We start from the raw sequence: 17,515 nt of genomic DNA on the forward strand, positions 1-17,515 counted from the left end.
TAATATAGGACAACATGGTTTCGTACCGGGAAAAAGTACACAAACCCAACTGTTAGTCCACTATGAAAACATATACAAAAATATGAAAAGCGGAAATGAAACAGATGTGATTTATCTAGACTGCAAAAGCTTTTGACAAGGTAGACCATAATATATTAGCGAAGAAAATTAGAAAACATAATATAGTGGATAAAGTAGGAAGATGGTTAAAAGAATTTTTACACAACAGAAAACAGATAGTTATTGCAAACGATGAGAAATCGGATGAAGCTAGGTAATTTCCGGTGTGCCACATGGTACGGTGTTAGCTGCATTACTGTTTGTTATTATGATTGCAGACATAGACAGTAATGTTAAGGACTCGGTAGTGAGTAGTTTCGCCGATGACACAAGAATAAGTAGAGAAATTACTTGTGATGAAGATAGGAACGCGCTACAAAGAGACCTTAACAAAGTACTATATGATTGGGCAGAGTAATATAGGATGGTATTTAACTCTGATGAATTTGAATCAATAAACTATGGAGACAGAGAAGGAAAGCTCATATGCATATAGGGGACCTAATAAATGAGACAATCACAAATAAGGAAGCAGTTAAAGACCTGGTGTGTATGATGAATAGGAACATGTTATGCAACGATCAAAATAGCAATTATATTGGCAAAATGTAAAAGCAAAATGGGAATGTTGTTACGGCACTTCAAAATAAGAAAAAGCTGAACACATGATTATGCTTTATAAAACATATGTTTGTAGTCCACTTGAATATTGCAATATGATATGGTACCCCACACTATCAAAAGGATATTGCACAAATAGAGAGTGTACAAAGTCCTTTACAGCTAGAATAGAAGTTAAGGACCTTGACTACTGGGAAAGACTACAATCCTTAAAATTATATAGTCTAGAAAGGAGAAGAGAACGCTACATGATAATTCAGGCATGGAAAACAGATAGAAGGAATAGCTGAAAACATCATGGAGCTAAAAAATATCAGAAAGAGCAAGCAGAGATAGATTGATAGTGCCCAAACTATACCAGGAAAAACAAATAAGGAAAGCACACAGGACATTAATCCACTATGCACCAGCATCGATTAATGCAGCGTCTATTCAATGCATTGCCAGCTCATCTGAGGAATTAACAGGAGTGAGCGTAGTGTGTTTTTTAACGATAAGCTCGACAAATATCTAAACTGCATCCAAGATTGGAAGATGCAAAATATACCGGAAGATGTACTAGCAACTCTCTGGTAGACATTAGAGGTGCCTCATACTGAGGGACCTGGGGCAACCCGAACAAGATTTAAGGTCTGTAAGGTAAGGTACATGAAAAAATCATGAGTATATACAGTAATTTTTATTTGTTATTTTTTGCAAATATTTTCCGTTTTTATTTTACAGATATGTAAAATTTATTGTTATGGTTTCTTTATTGATTTACATTGCTTTTAACTCAAAATTATGCTGAAGCTTTTACTGTCCTGCAATTTATAATTTAAGCTAACAATAAAGCTATATCTTACTTTACCGGTACTGTTTGTTTATTTAGATACATAGTACATATAAGCTTTATCGCAAGTTGCTAACAGATGACTCTTGAGCTTTTGGGACGATTTGTGGTAATTTATCGGATATTTTTGTTAGAACTATTATATTAAGCAGTGAACTGTTTATATAAACTGTTATAAGCATTTTACAGTAGTTCAAGGATACAGGGTATAAATATACCTGGACTTTAGAGCAAAAAATGCATTCATGGACACACATATGCTACAAAATATAGTAGTTTCTTTTATAGCGGGGTCAGCTCGGACGCTTTAATCTGTTATCTTGGTGAGCTACTGTATGTACACCATTATGAGGTATCAAACTATGCATAACTCGTGTAAGCAAAGAGACCTAGTTTGTTGGCATCCCTATCTTATTTTTCTTCAGAGTTCTTGCCACACCAGGCACGGAAAAAGAAGACAATTTACTCTTCTTCCTTGGGATTTTAGTCAAGGTCAGGGACTGGCCCAAGATCTGGATACTTTTCTTTTTCCCATGAGAGTTTTACTAACATCCGTGTCTTCCTGGGGTACCAGACTTCATCCAAGCTCATAGCTGGACTGGCAACCTGCTTTCCTGGTGCCAACAACATTCCTGGCACCAGCTTTTGCTATGATGCCAGCTATTGCTCTGAGCACTATGTTGTTTTAGCAAGAGCTAGTTTCTTCTGATTGGAACTCCGGACAAGGACTATGCAGCTTGGCACCAGCTCATTCTCTGGAAGCCTAAAGCGCGCTCTCATGCTGAAGATGAAATCGAGAGCTCTCTGCATGGCTGGATGGTCTGGTATTTTCTAGAAAACCTGAATCCCAGACCAGTATAACCCAATGTTTTATGGCAAGAACTCGTGTCTTCTGATTGGAACATTTTGCCCTTTACCCTAATGGAATTTTATCTTTTGAGACACGCTCGGATTTAGGAGAAGCACTTGCCTTCTTTTCACAAAAGCTAAAGAAATTAGAACATTCTCTACCTCATTATCTTTCTGGTAGTATAATTGTTCTTTGTTTCTCATGATTTTGAGAGTTTTAAAAATTTAAGAATTTTGGCAGTACTTTGTGATTTTTAGTTACTAGCATGATATCGTGGAAGGAAGTATATGATCTATCCCATTGGCCAGACCTTCACCTGTAGTGATGTGTTGAAGTTTCGGGACCCGGGAGGGTACAATATTCCCGGAGCTCCTGTCACTCCTAGTGGATGGGTTGTGGTTCTACTTCAGTGTACAGTCACCTCTCAATTAATGCATGTTTAATTAGTGCGTTTTCGATTTAACGTGAGCTAGAAAATATTAAAAAATGCTTAAAAAACGCAAAAATTTTGATGTAATGCGAATTGGCGCCGAAGGGGTGTTTTAAAATCACCCACACATCAATTCTGCAGACGACGGCAGGCGACATAAACAAAGACATAGCACAGTTCACTGTATGTATTTATTTATTTATCAGTAAAGTGAAAGACTTTGTGTATTGTATTTATTAATAAAGCAAAACACTTTATTTATTAATAGTGCAAAAGATTTTGCTCTGTTTTTCTTTTTCCTCTGACCCACATAGTACAGGTATTCTCCTAGCCTAGCAAATACTATGGTATATTACATACATACGAATACAGCAGCCTAGCCTACAGTATACTCTATACAACATGTACGGTACAGTAATTAATATAAGCCAGTTCTGGAGGCTCAATACATTCTGACTGTGATAATTCAGTACAAAAAAAAAAAAAAAAAAAATTAATAAGTGGACGCAAAATAAGAATCGGCTTCGTTCCAATATCGGCATAATTGAGCAATGTTTGGCTGCTGATGGCTACGTATAATTACAAACGTAACAGATATGCATCTTTACTACGAAACTTAAAAAGTTATACATTACTTTACTGCATCCAGTAATATTGTATGTATTCTCATATTATTGTATTTATTATAAAATAACATAGGCATCAATGTTTTGGTTTGGAAATCAGCTGATGGCGAATACAAGGTTATTTCGTCGTATTTACCTCAATTCTGTGCTAATTTTCTAGCTTCTAGGTAGCATAAACAAATATCTAGATACTCTTCGTTACACAAATATGACTTGAATAAGTCTCGTTGTGAACTAAATAATTTTTTCGTTAACAGGTTGCATTGGGAGCATGATTATTGCATAAAAGGAAAAAAAAAAGATGTGATTCCATTCTCTATTTTCACTTGCTTTCATCGTAATATAAGCTTACATAAAAATATATCAGTCCTATTCTACATAGCGTCGTTTATAACGTAGCTACGGTAATTGTTTACTATCGTACGATGGTTGAAATACAAGCAAATGGATGATGCTGTTATCCAATTTGGTTGTACATACTTAGCAAAAAAGTACGGAGTTCCTGAAGTCCATGAATGTAACCCCCCTTCTTACTGTTATTCACATTAATTGAGAGGTGACTATACTCTGTTTTTTTTTCATGTGTCCATCCCCCTGTGGTGTTTTTGTATGGTAACACTGCGTCCCGGGCTTTAGATAGTTACGCTATGTGTAAGTTTTAGGTAAATAAAAGGATATCTGGGTGTACATTTGCAACGGAAAAGTGTTTTAATAATTTACTGTATGCGAATTACACCGTTAATATTCGAAATAGGATATTATTATAATCGTTGAATGTAACTATCTAACGCAGTGTTACCATACAAAAACACCACAGGCGGATGGACAGATGAAAAAAAACATGAGTATAGGTGACAACACAATCTGGTTGTTTTTATTATGGTACTGTGCCCAGGGCAAGGGCACCTCAAAAGTTTGGCTTCATAACTTTCTCTTGATGCTTTGGTAGTGATTGGAGCATTCATCCGCTACAAAGCTCCCCGTTAAGTCGATGCAACCCTTTGCTTTACTGCCTGGCCACTACAGGTTGAGTAGAACACCAACCAGAGCCAGTTTTTACTGCAGGCTCTCTTGACTAACAAGGAACACCAAACATTGTTTTCAATGCTACCAGCTTTTCTATTACTAATTCATCACATGACTCAATGCTTTAACGTAGAATATGTCCATGTATCCCACCTCCTGTTAGTGTGGGAATCAGTTATGTAATTACTTGGTAAGTTACTGATATGAAAATAAAATTTTTATGATAAAATAAGATTTTATATACAGTGGTACCTCGACATATGAAAGGCTCAACTTATGAAAAACTCGAGATACGAAAGCAAATACGAAAAATTTTACAGCTCTACATACGAATATTGCTCAAGTTACGAAAGGTTGTTGCTGTAAAGTCCCGAGATTCGCCCGGACCACTGAGAACAATTTTAAAACTCCCGCGCCGCCAACTGAGTAAACTCGCCACCATCCTCCCGCTCTCCCATTGGTTCCTGATGGTAGTTGCCCCATAAGATCCTGCTCTCCTATTGGTCAGCATCTACCCCTTGTGTGTTAAGTATTCTATTGGTAAAAGGATGCTGTAAATTGAAAAACTTATTCATGCAATACATTTAATAAAAAAAAAAACATTAGGTAAAGATAGAATAAAGAATTAAATGAATGGTTATTATACTGTTTGGTAGTTTCAGTAGTTGAAGAGAGATAATGAAAATTTATGGCTTACTGTGTACTAGGAAAAGTGATTGCTTGGCGATCGTTCGATACTCGTAAAGTGCTGGATGTAAACAGAAGTTTGGAAGCTTTTGTTTTTGTTTGTTTATTATAGTTAATCTCTGTATCTCCATTAGGTAGAGATAGAATAAAGAATAGAAATGAATGGTTATTATACTGTTTCATTAGTTTCATTAGTTGAAGAGAGGTACTAATGAAAATTTATGGCTTACTGTGTCCTAGGAAAAATGATTGCTTGGCGTTCGTTTGGTACTCGTAAGAGCTGAATGTAAACATCGACGGTTTTTTTTTTTTTTTAAAGGGTTTTTTTTGTTTGTTTGTGTATTATATTAATGATTAATTAATAATTATTTGAAATGAGTACATACTGATTATTTATACATTTTATTGGCATATTCTAAGCTTTTAGCTTCTTAGGTTTAGATGTCAGAATCATAGACTAGGCTACAGTAGCAACCGCTAACATAGGCTAGGCTTATTGCTAAGGGACATATACTAAAGTCCTAATATATGCAGTCAAAATGGGGTGGGGGTGAACATTACATCCAGTTGAATATTACTCAAGTATGTACAGTATTTTGCCTTTTTGAAGTCGTATTTCTTCCGTCGGATCGGCGTCGTAACCCTAGAACATGTGTTTTAGGCCTGGAAATATAATTTACTGGGGTGTTTTTGGAGGGCTTGGAACGGATTAGCCATTTTACAAGTAAAATGTGGTCCAAGATACGAAAACCTCATGATACGAAGGGCGCCTCGGAACGGATTAATTTTGTATCTCGAGGTACTACTATATACAAGTAATTACATGATCAGAGCAATCCCTCCTCCCCTTTGAATCTAAACTGCTGCAAATAATGAGACTGATAGCTATGTAATTACTTGGTAAGTATATATAAAATTTTATTTTATTATAAGAATAAAGTGCACCGCCCATATTTGCAGGGGATTCGTACCAGACCCCCCCCCCCCCACCCCCCCCCCCCCCCCCCCCCGCCATGAAACTTAAAACACGCTAATACTTGGAACCCCCTCAAAAAATGCTTATAACTGCCTATCTTGAAAGTTCAAATACCAATTTATGCCTATCTTGAAAGTTTAAATGCCAGTGTATACTTAAATAACATCCTACTTCAAATATACCTTAAATTACTATCCTATTACTGTATTAATCTTTGATATATTAATATAATTTCAGAGTTGATATTAAGTTATAATATTAATATCATTTCAGAGTCATCTTAAACATTTTACCATTAAAAATATATACAATGAGTTACAAGGATTAGATGTCTCAAAGACTATTATTCCATCCGAGGAGACATCATATGGTCACTTATCTCTTGGAGCAGGTTTTACTGTTCATTCACAGTGTCCTAATAATTTTGTCTAGCCTTCTTTCAAACTTCCACACTGTTGCTGTTTACAACTTCTGGTGGTAGTTTATTTCATGTGTCACATATCTTGTATGTAGAGAAGTTCTCACAATGAGATTTTTGTATCTCTTCAGTTCTAGTTTCCAGCCATTATTTCTTGTCTGGTTTTTGTTTAACATAAATAGGTTACTGTGTACTTTTGTTATGCCTTTCATTGCACACACACAGAGAGAGAGAGAGAGAGAGAGAGAGAGAGAGAGAGAGAGAGAGAGAGAGAGAGAGAGAGAGAGAGGTAGGTTACTGTGTACTTTTGTTATGCTTTTCAGTGCACAAGAGAGAGAGAGAGAGAGAGAGAGAGAGAGAGAGAGGAGAGAGAGAGAGAGAGAGAGAGAGAGAGAGAATTAAACCTAATATTAATTAAAAATTAGTACTGGTAAATTATTATTTTTTATCATAAAATGTAGTAATACCCTTAAAGATATATACATACACTTTTAACACTTCCAGCCAAAACAGAGGGAGAGAGTTACCACTGTGACAAACGTACCTTGTGTGTGTGTGTGAGAGAGAGAGAGAGAGAGAGAGAGAGAGAGAGAGAGAGAGAGAGAGAGAGATTCTGATTTAAAAGAGGGAAATGGAAATATTGTATTTCTTTAAAATATCACGTGAATTTTGTAATTAAAGTTATAGTATTATTATTATTATTATTACTATTATTATTATTATATTATTATTATTATTATTATTATTATATGAAATGTTAATAAACATATAAATATGCTTACCATAAAAATTCTCTCATTGCCAATAAAGAAAGAAGAGAGAGAGAGAGAGAGATTTGAGAGAGAGAGATTTCATCCACGTTAGTTAGCAACACACTCCCCCTCCTGTCACAGTAGTATACTTGACATATTTGACAGATCTGGACTTCAGCTCAGTACTACCTGCATGTAAAAAGAAAGATGCTGGGTAGAATGGATGTTCCTTTATTATGTAATTCTTTCATTTATATACTAAAATCTTACTGATTCACTAAAGTATTTTCTTTAATGTATTGATATTGCTGTTTACATTAATATTAATATTTGAAAATTAGTAAATTATTTATTTATCATACAAAAAAGATACCTCTCTATTATTTTCATTTTTCATGTATGACACTTACCTGGCAGGTATATATATAGCTATATTCTCTGTTTCGCACTGGCAGAATTTTCAAAACTCCCGGCAAACCGCTAGATCACTGGTAGTTCAGGTGATCGGCCCCCCGCTCCCGTGGCGCTGGTGCTCGGAATCATTCCATTTTCCTCAGATTTTTTTCTGCCACTGAACCGGCAACATCGTTGTTGGTTCCCTGCTAGAATTCGAACTCGTTAGCTGACTTTCGCTGTACTTGGATGGTTTATTGGGTATCGTATTGGAAAGTTGGATTGGCAATCGCGATTGGAAGTTCTTATAATATCTGATTCTGGTGTAGTATTTCGAGTGTGTATGAAAGAAGGGTGCAAGGTGAGACTGCCGAAAGCCTCGGTAGACCCTCACACAGTATGTAAGAAGTGTAGAGAGGTTTTGTGTACTTGGGATAATAGATGTAATGAGTGTGAAAGTTTAAATGAGAAGGAGTGGAAGACTTCACGAAATATGTTGAGAAGACTAGAAAAGGATAGAGTAAGAAGATCGGTGTCTCGGAGTGAGAGGTCAGGATCTTCTAGTAAGGCCTTGAATACTTCTGTTATTTCTCCCCCTTCTTCCCAAGTAGAAGTTGTTAATCCTTCTCCTCAGGTCTCTCCTGCGCCTGCTGCTGTTTCTGAGGATACTAATTTATGTGAAAGTGTTTGCGTCAATGGGCGATCAGATTTCAGCGTCTTACAGACAAAGTGGGTACGTTTGAAAGTGTCAGTGTAGTGGAGGGGCGGCTGATCGTATCACTCGTGCTCCTAGACCTAGGCCTCTGCCAAGCTCCCAGACCCAAGGGAGAAGGCATGTCGACAGTCGAAGGGAGGCGAGAGGGGTTCCCTTACGATCAGTCGTCCCTTCAGGCAGTCCTGTTGCGTCCCAGGCTGCAGCAGTGGCGTCATAGAAAGGCGACACTGGGAAGTGGTTTTTCCTCTACAGATAGTGCTGCGTCAGGCAAGTATGGACGTTTATGCGGAAGTTTCGCGTCCTCTGAAGAGGGACGCATAGACCTACGTCTTCTCAAGATGAGCGTGACCCTCAAGAGCGGTGGAGTAGTCCCGAGATTTTCTCTTCTAGTGATGAGGAAGAGGTGGTTCCGTTTAAAAGGAGGAGATCCTTTAAGTCAAGACAAGACGCAAGACCTCATGTATACGACGGTTCTCTGGATAGGAGCCCTCCTTCTGAATACGGAGCAGTCTCTCCGGTATCTTCTCCTTATCGTAGAGCTCAGGAGCGAATTTCTCGTTTTAATGATCCTTCTCGTCGTCGTTCTCCGCTTGCTCAGACTTCCCGCCAGGAAACAGAGACTAGGAACTTCCTTGAAGAGATGCAAGGAAGGTTAGCCGATTTAGTTAAATCGTGGGGAACATCGGAACATCCTCCTACGAGGCGTAAGGACGCATCTCTCCCCGTCAAGTCATATAAAAGGACGCATGATGGTTTGCCTCCTTCTCATCACGCTTCGGAGTCTCGGGTAGTACGCAAGTTACGGGAGCAGGACGCAGGACGCAAGTTACGAGAACAGGAAGCAGGACGCAAGTTTCCCGGAGCAGGACGCAGGACGCAAGCTTCCGAACAGGACGCAGGACGCAACCTCGGAGCTCAGAAGGACGCAGGACGCAGGCGGCAGGAGCCGGCTTCTTCCCGCGAGGTTGGAGAAGATTTTCTGCAGCAAGACCTTGGTTTACAGGATGTGTCTTCGGCAGAAGAGGAGATAGAAGACTTAGAATCTGAGGAAGAAAAAAGATGGTGAAGCACCTTCTTCAGGACTACAAGAAATTAAACGAATTGCCTTCTTTCACTTTTTGAAGGGGATTTTCAGCCTGCAGCTCCGACATCACCCCTTTCTCAATTCTCCAAGAATAAAACTCCGAAGAAGGTCCTCGTTTTTTGAAGATGAAGTTTTCGATTACGGCTAAGAAGCTCTTCAAAAGAATTGAATGGGGGATACGTGGTTGAAGGAAAAGAGGGAAGCGGGCAAGACTTTGTTCTCTTTGTTTCCCTCCAGCCAAATTGGCATCGAATTCCGGGAATTGGTATGCGGTACGGGGCGACGGGGAAAAATCTCGGCCTGGGAGTTCCTGCCTCCTCCAGGGGGGATTTTTCCAACATTGTTGACAGTTCCCGCAGACATGCTTTGAATTCGGCTAAAGTGTGGTGGTCTCCATCAGAGTTAGATCATCTCTTGAAAGGGATTTTCCGGACCTTTTCGAGGTTTTCAATTTTCTTGATTGGTCCTTGGGGGCTCTGGGACGAACAGTGGAAAATAATGAATCAACGGCTTCTCAACTCCCGCCCAGCAGTATTATGTCCTGCATGGACAAAGCCTTAAGGGATGGCGCGAATGAGTTAGCATCTCTTTTCACCGCAGGAGTTTTAAAGAAGAGGTCACTCCTATGATCTTTTGCTGATAAGGGCGTTTCTAACGCCCAGAAATCCGAAATTGGTTTATTCCCCACTTTGCTTTGATCAGTTATTTCCTGCGGATATTATCAAGGATATTTCGCTTTCCCTAACTCAGAAGGCGAAGCAGGATCTGTTAACTTCTTCGGTAAGAAATTTTTACCCAACAAGGTGTTAAGAAGACGCCTAAGGAATCAAGACAAGCTAGTCAGCCCTTTTGAGGCAAGTCCTTTTCTCGGCCTGCCTTCAGAGCAAGAAGAGCTCCGTCCAAGAGGGGTTCGAAACCCAGTAGTAAACAATGAACAACAAGTCCTTCAGACATCAGTAGGTGCCAGACTCCAGAAGTTTTGGGAGATTTGGCAAGAAAAGGGAGCAGATCCTTGGGTCGTCAAGGTGGCCTAAGAAGGTTACAAGATCCCTTTTCTGAAGAGACCACCTCTTGCGACATCGCCAAGAGAACTTGGAGCTCACTACAGCGATCCAGGGAAACAAGAAGCACTACAAGAACAAGTTCTTTCTATGCTCAAGAAAGGAGCAATAGAACCTGTTCTGGATCACTTATCTTCCGGGATTTTACAACCGGCTGTTTTTTAGTAGCGAAATCCTCGGGGGGATGGAGACCAGTACTGGACGTAAGTCAACTCAACTTATTTTGTGGAGAAGACAAAATTTACGATGGAGACGGACCGATTCAGTACTGGCAGCGGTACGTCCAGGGGACTGGATGGTTACCCTGGACCTTCAAGACGCATATTTTCATATCCCAATTCATGCAGGATCCAGGAAGTACCTGAGATTTTTGTGATCCAGAACAGGGTCTTTCAGTTCAAAGCCCTCTGCCTTTGGACTGTGCACAGCCCCACAAGTTTTTACAAGAGTGATGGCAAGCGTGGCGAAGTGGCTACACATTCTAGGAATAAGAGTGTCTCTATACCTGGACGATTGGCTCATAAGAGCCCAATCAAGAAGGCAATGTCTGGAGGACTTAGAAATGACGTTAACTTAACGAAAGAGTTAGGGTTGATGGTGAACTTAGAAAAGTCGAATATGACCCCCCCAGTCAGGAGCTAGTTTATTTGGGGATTCTGATCTCCTCAGTGACTTTTCGGGCTTTTCCGTCTCCCACAGACAAGAGCAGTGCATCCGGAGTTCAAGCCTTTCTAGAGAAAGAACAATGTTCAGCACGAGAGTGGATGAGCTTACTGGGGACCCTCTCGTCCCTGGAACGGTTCGTTTCTCTAGGAAGGCTTCACATGAGACCCCTACAAATATTTTTGAACCAAGTCTGGCCAAGAAAATCGCAACCAGATTCCTTCCTGTTTCAAATTCCTCGCAAGATCAAAGAGGAATTGCGGGTGGTGGCTAACTCCGGGGAAGTTAGCGAAGGGAGCGTCGCTCAGCAAAAAGAACCCCAGACCATGTATTGTTCTCAGACGCGTCGGACGCAGGCTGGGGAGCGACTCTCGGGACATCAAGAAGTTTCAGGTCGTTGGAGGCAAGGAGGAAGCGGCTTGGCATATAAACAGGAAGGAACTGATGGCGATTTTCTTGGCTTTGAAAGAGTTCAACGCTGGTGATTCGCAACAAGGTGGTGCAAGTCAACGCGGACAATACCACAGCTCTGGCGTACATCCGCAAACAAGGAGGGACACATTCAATCTCTCTTTGCAAGTTGGCGGAGGAGATCCTTCTTTGGGCAGAGAAGGAAAACATAACCTTCTCACTAGATTCATTCAAGGGGAGAAGAATGTGAGAGCGGACCTGTTGAGCATGGAAGGTCAACTTCTATCAACAGAATGGACTCTTCATCTAGAAGTATGCCAGAGTCTGTGGAAATTATGGGTCGCCCAGTGTGGACTTGTTTGCGACAGCATGACAAAGAGATTGACGACTTATTGCTCGCCAGTCCCAGACCGTCAAGCAGTCGCAGTAGACGCCTTTCTTCTAGATTGGACGGGGCTAGACGTGTACGCCTTTCCCCCGTTCAAGATATTAGGAAAGGTTTTGAAGAAATTCAGGGAGAGTCAAGGGACAAGAATGACTCTCATAGCTCCATACTGGCCGGCCCGAGATTGGTTCACAGAGGTACTGGAATGGACAATAGATGTACCAAGGACACTTCCAGCAAGAGTAGATCTACTCAAACAGCCTCACTTCAACAGTACCACAAGAACCCTCGCTCTGGGTCTCTACTGCGTTCAGACTATCGAAAGACTTGTCAGAGCGAGGGGGTTTTCTAGAGAGGCGGCCAGAGCGGTGGCCAGAGCTAGAAGAGCCTCTACTATTAAGGTGTACCAGGCGAAGTGGGAAATCTTTCGCAAGTGGTGCAAGAGTCGGAAGATTTCTTCATCCAGTACCTCTGTGACCCAAATTGCCGACTTCCTTTTATATTTAAAGAAGGAAATAAAATTGTCAACTCAGACGATTAAAGGGTATCGGAGATGTTGGCCTCAGTATTTAGACATAGAGGTTTAGATATTACAAATAATCTAGATCTGAGAGACCTCATAAGGTCCTTTGGAACAAGGAAGGAACTCCAATAGAGCGCCTTCATGGAATCTCGATGTGGTCTGAAATTCTTAGGAACTGTAAGTTCGAACCGATGGATCAAGCCTCGTTGAGAGATATCTGAAAAAGACCATCTTTTTGGTGGCCTTGGCCACAGCTAAAAGGGTGAGTGAGCTGCAAGCAATTAGCAAACATATTGGCTGGAAACATGACAAGGCGGTTTGCTCATTTCAGGAGGGGTTCTTGGCCAAGAACGAGAATCCAGGCTCATCCATGGCCAAGGTCTTTTGAATTATGGGTCTTTCAGATTTAGTAGGACAGGAACAAGAGAGAGTTCTTTGTCCAGTAAGAGCATTGCGCTATTATATGGAGAAAAACCAGTAAGATTAGAGGAACTTCAGAATCACTGTGGTGCTCTGTGAAGAATCCTAGCAGAGCAATGACCAAAAAGCTATTGCCTTTTTCCTTAGGGAACTAATTAAAGAATCTCATATGTTATGCCAAGAAGAAAATTTCGGCATCCTTAGGTTAAGGCGCACGAAGTGAGAGCAGTAGCTACTTCCTTGGCTTTTAAAAAAGAATATGGCCCTCAAAGATATCATTGAAACGACGTTTTTGGAGGACTAATTCAGTGTTTGCAAGTCATTACCTTAGAAAACGTCAAAACAACGTTTGACAATTGTCAAACGTTGGTCCCATATGTATCCTCAGGAGCAGTATTGGGCAAAGGAATTTCCACCCCATAACTTACTAACATGCTAGGTATTTTAATGAAGTGGTGTTGTTTTTATGGTTGTCTGAGAGGGTTATTTCCTCTTCAGTCTGTGAAGTGTAGTGTGTTAGGTTTAGTTTTTTTGTGTGTGGTTCAGGTGGTCTAACTTATCCTAGCATGAATGCCCGTGTAAGAGAGGGCTAGGGTTTTCCTGTCAACAAATTGGTCCCGTCCAGTTGTCAGACCCTTGTATTTAGCTCATCAACTAATAGGTCACGTCCTAGTTGGAAAGCTACTAAGGTTTTAGCAGGCTAAGAGGCAGGAATGCTGAAGTCAGCTACCTTAGCAGGTAAGGAATCTAAGAGTATTTTGAATTTTAAATTTTAAAACTTACAATGTTGCTGTCTTTGACCCACCTCCAAATGTGTCAATCAGCTATATATATACCTGCCAGGTAAGTGTCATACATGAAAATGAGGTTATTATGATATAACAAAGTTTCATGTATACTTACCTGGCAGGTATATATAATTAAATTCCCACCCACCTCCCCTCAGAAGACAGGGTTCAGAGAAAAATCTGAGGAAAATGGGAATGATTCCGAGCACCAGCGCGGGGTGGCGATCACCTGAACTACCAGTGATCTAGCGGTTTGCCGCGAGTTTTGAAAATTCTGCCAGTGCGAACAGAGAATATAGCTATATATATACCTGCCAGGTAAGTATACATGAAACTTTGTTATATCATAATAGCCTCATATTTGATATATTTTAATCTTATCAAACTTACTAATACAGTATTAATCCGTATATTAATATTTGAAAATTAGTAAATCATTTTGTATCATAAAAATGTATTTAGTCATGAAAATAACATCAGAATACACTAATTAGTGAATATTTATCATCGGGAAAAAACCCGCGAATAGGAAAATTTCCTGCGAATAATATAGTATAGATATGGCCCCAAGAAAAATCTGCAAATAGGTGTGCCTGTGAATCTCAAGAACACGAATATGGGGGGGTTGACTCTATCATTTTTAAATACAGGTTTGCTAATTACTAATACTAATATTTGCTTTCATTCGCATAGATATATACAATCAAGAATAACATATTTTACTAACTACAGAATTGGTACATTAGTTTTGTGTACCTATTCTGTAATTTTCTTAGCCCCTCCACTGATGGAATGCCAGCTATGCCATTGATTTTAGGTACATGAACCAGTTTATTATATAAAACCTTGAAAAACTTAACGGTCCTAGGATTGCTGATTATTTGTTGTTATTTGCTAACTCTAGGATTTGAGGAAACTAGTGATAACCTTTAATCATATTCAGGTACCTGGCTTACAGTCTTCAATCCTTTTCTTATTTTTCTTAGGCCAAGACTAGATAGAAGCAGTAGGTTTTCATATCCATCTTTCCTTTAGGGAAAGCACCATTTTCTGGTGATGGAGATGTAACACTGTATTATAGATATTTTAGAGTGTGTGTGCATGTGGAATAACTAGGGCATTACAGTATGCTTACCCAAACCCATAAACTTTTGATTGTGTACTGGTGTAATTTTGAGGTTTTTGTAGTGTATGTATTTCATCATGCTGTATGCCACTTTAGGATGAATGTAAATCTACATCTCCAGGAAGTATCTACAGTATAATGAAAATGACATACAATCATAAACAAAAAGTTTACAATTTTCTACATGTATTATTGGAAATGCTGCTAGCTTCTGAATTGTATTCTTACTAGTTTATTTACTGGACTAGTCTTGGTATTTAGTAAAAAATTGTTTTTTTATACATTCAATTTTCTAATGGTTGTTTATAACTGAAATGTAGTATTGATAAAAAGGGAGAGATATTTTCAGTTCTTTTTTTGTCATAAATTATTCATAGCAAAAAGAAAGAAATGCCTTTCAGCATGTTTCAGGTGGGAGAGACCAACTAAGCAGAGTTGAAGGGTAAATGAAAATAAGATGTGATGCACACAGGGGGAGAGATTGTTATTATTTTAATAGAGTAATGTATTAGAACTGCTGAGTTATAATGTTAGAGTCTTTCATTTACAGATACTATCAATGCACCGTCCACATGTGGGTATTGTTCATTTGCAGTCATATTGTGAATTACGTCAATCAATTCAGAATCAGACTCCAACATGTCTCTCCTTACTCTGGGCTGTTGGCCAGCCTGGTATAAACAATTTTGGTATTGGATTGAGAAGTAAGTACATGAGTGCCTTTTATACAGTACTAACTTACTTTATTAGTCTACCACTAGGATTAAGCCACAAATGTTACACATTTTGTTTCTTCTCTTTTTGTTTCATTCAAAGGTGTTTCTAAAAAAATAGAACTCATTTGGCAATCTTATGAAAATGTACTTGTTCCTACATGATATTCAAACCTGAGGTCCTTTACAATAGGATGTAGCGGGCGTAGCAGGTGGAATACGGCCATTAAAATCTTGAACATGATGGTGGTTAGGCAGTAACTACCGCCCGGTAGGTGGGGAGACCCACCTCCCTGGACGTTAACACTCCAGTTTACTTGCGGCCGTCTTTGAGTGAAGACGTATGTTTGTGAGCTCTTGGTTATTAGTTGTTAATCACTAGTTTCCTGGTGGACTTTCTTTTATATATATGTATTAAATGTACTGTGTTTGATAATAATTAATTGACATTGATAATTGATATACAAACCCACTTTTTGTGATAGCCTTGCTATCCACTTTTCCCCTTTGTGTGGTAAGGGTCAACAGTAATGTGGATCTACACCCTTATCACTTATTTTCACCCTTTAATGTAAGTGTATGATAGTATATTTATTTGACATTTATGCTTACGCTTTAGAGAATTACTGAATGAAACTTTGAAGGTTTTCCTTTTTTTATTTTTCCTTTCCAAATATTCCCCCTTCTCCTTCGCCTTTTTCATTAGCTTATTGGATGAAGAAGAGGGGGGTTGCATGTGGTGTTGCTGTTTGAGGGGTCTCCTCTTGTTTTGGAGGGCAGTGCCCTTTGATGTGAAAGGAGTATCCTTCCTCTTAATCACATTTTCTTTTTTCTGCAGGCTAACAGTTAGTGATAATGTATTAACAATAATGGATGGTTGGATGCTGTGACATTGCTCCTCGAGTGTGTGTACGGTTCCCATGCTGAAAAAATCCTATTGATATGCTCCTGTTATTCTGGAGTTTCATCATTGGACAGCGTCTACGCAACTGCCCCGTGGTTGTTAACTCTACTTCTGAGATGACTGTGCTTAATCCTTTAGAAGTAGTTACTTCTGAGATGACTGTGCTTAATCCTTTAGAAGTAGTCCTGTGGAAGGGTGAAGAAGAAGTCGAGTAAGAGGAAGTCTCAAAGGTGTCGATCTTCATCGTCATTTCACGCCTCCTCACCTCCCTCTTTGAAGGCTTCTTGGCCTAAGAAGACGAAGGTAGCTTCTCCATCCCCTAAGAAGTCTCGCCATGAGACTTCTAAGGGTCTGCATCTTTCCCCCAGGGGAGGAAGCAGTTGGCTCGCTCGTTTGCTCACCTGCTTCTTCAGGGGTGGGACTATGACGCTGCCCCCAGAGTCTAGTGTCTTGGGAGCCTCAGGATTTCAAACCAAGGTTTGTTCTCCTATCTCTGGTACCAAGGGTGCTGCTCATGGAACCAGGAGACTCGTTCACAAGTTTCTCATGTAGGAGACTCGTTCACAAGTTTCTCAGAATGTACGAACCCCGAGGGTGTGTCGTACATCCACAGTCAATACCCACTTGCTAAAGCCAGGATTGGCTTTCATCAGGTGCCAGGGTTGATGTTGCTGTCCTCCGAGATAGGACATCTGAAGAAACTAAGAGGAGATTCCCTATACAGCCCTCTTCGCGTGAAGTTTTGGCTTCGAAGATGTCTGGGATGTGTCGTGAGAATTATGCATGTTCTTGCCAGGCCAGACTGCGCTGCTGCTAGCAGTGGCACAGCTTGGACTTGTCTTCCAACCTAGACATCTCTGATCTCATTAGATCGTTTGATACTTTTTATTGTAAAGATTCTCCTATGGTGCCTTGGAATCTGGATATTGCGTTATAGTGGTTGTCTGGGTCTCTTTTTGAGCCTATGCAGGAACTTGATCTGAGGGACTTAACAAGGAAAATTCTCTTCCTAGTGTCCTGAGCAATTGCTGAAAGGATTACTGAGATTCAT

At 39.8% G+C, this 17,515-nt stretch overlaps 1 pseudogene; it reads left to right on the top strand.

The window, feature by feature from the left end:
- LOC135221288 (transmembrane protein 214-like) overlaps nucleotides 1–17,515 on the top strand; it is a 324,587-nt pseudogene that overhangs the window by 42,594 nt on the left and 264,478 nt on the right.

Source organism: Macrobrachium nipponense, chromosome 2, assembly GCF_015104395.2.
Source record: "Macrobrachium nipponense isolate FS-2020 chromosome 2, ASM1510439v2, whole genome shotgun sequence".
In the NCBI taxonomy this organism is placed as follows: Eukaryota; Metazoa; Arthropoda; class Malacostraca; order Decapoda; family Palaemonidae; genus Macrobrachium; species Macrobrachium nipponense.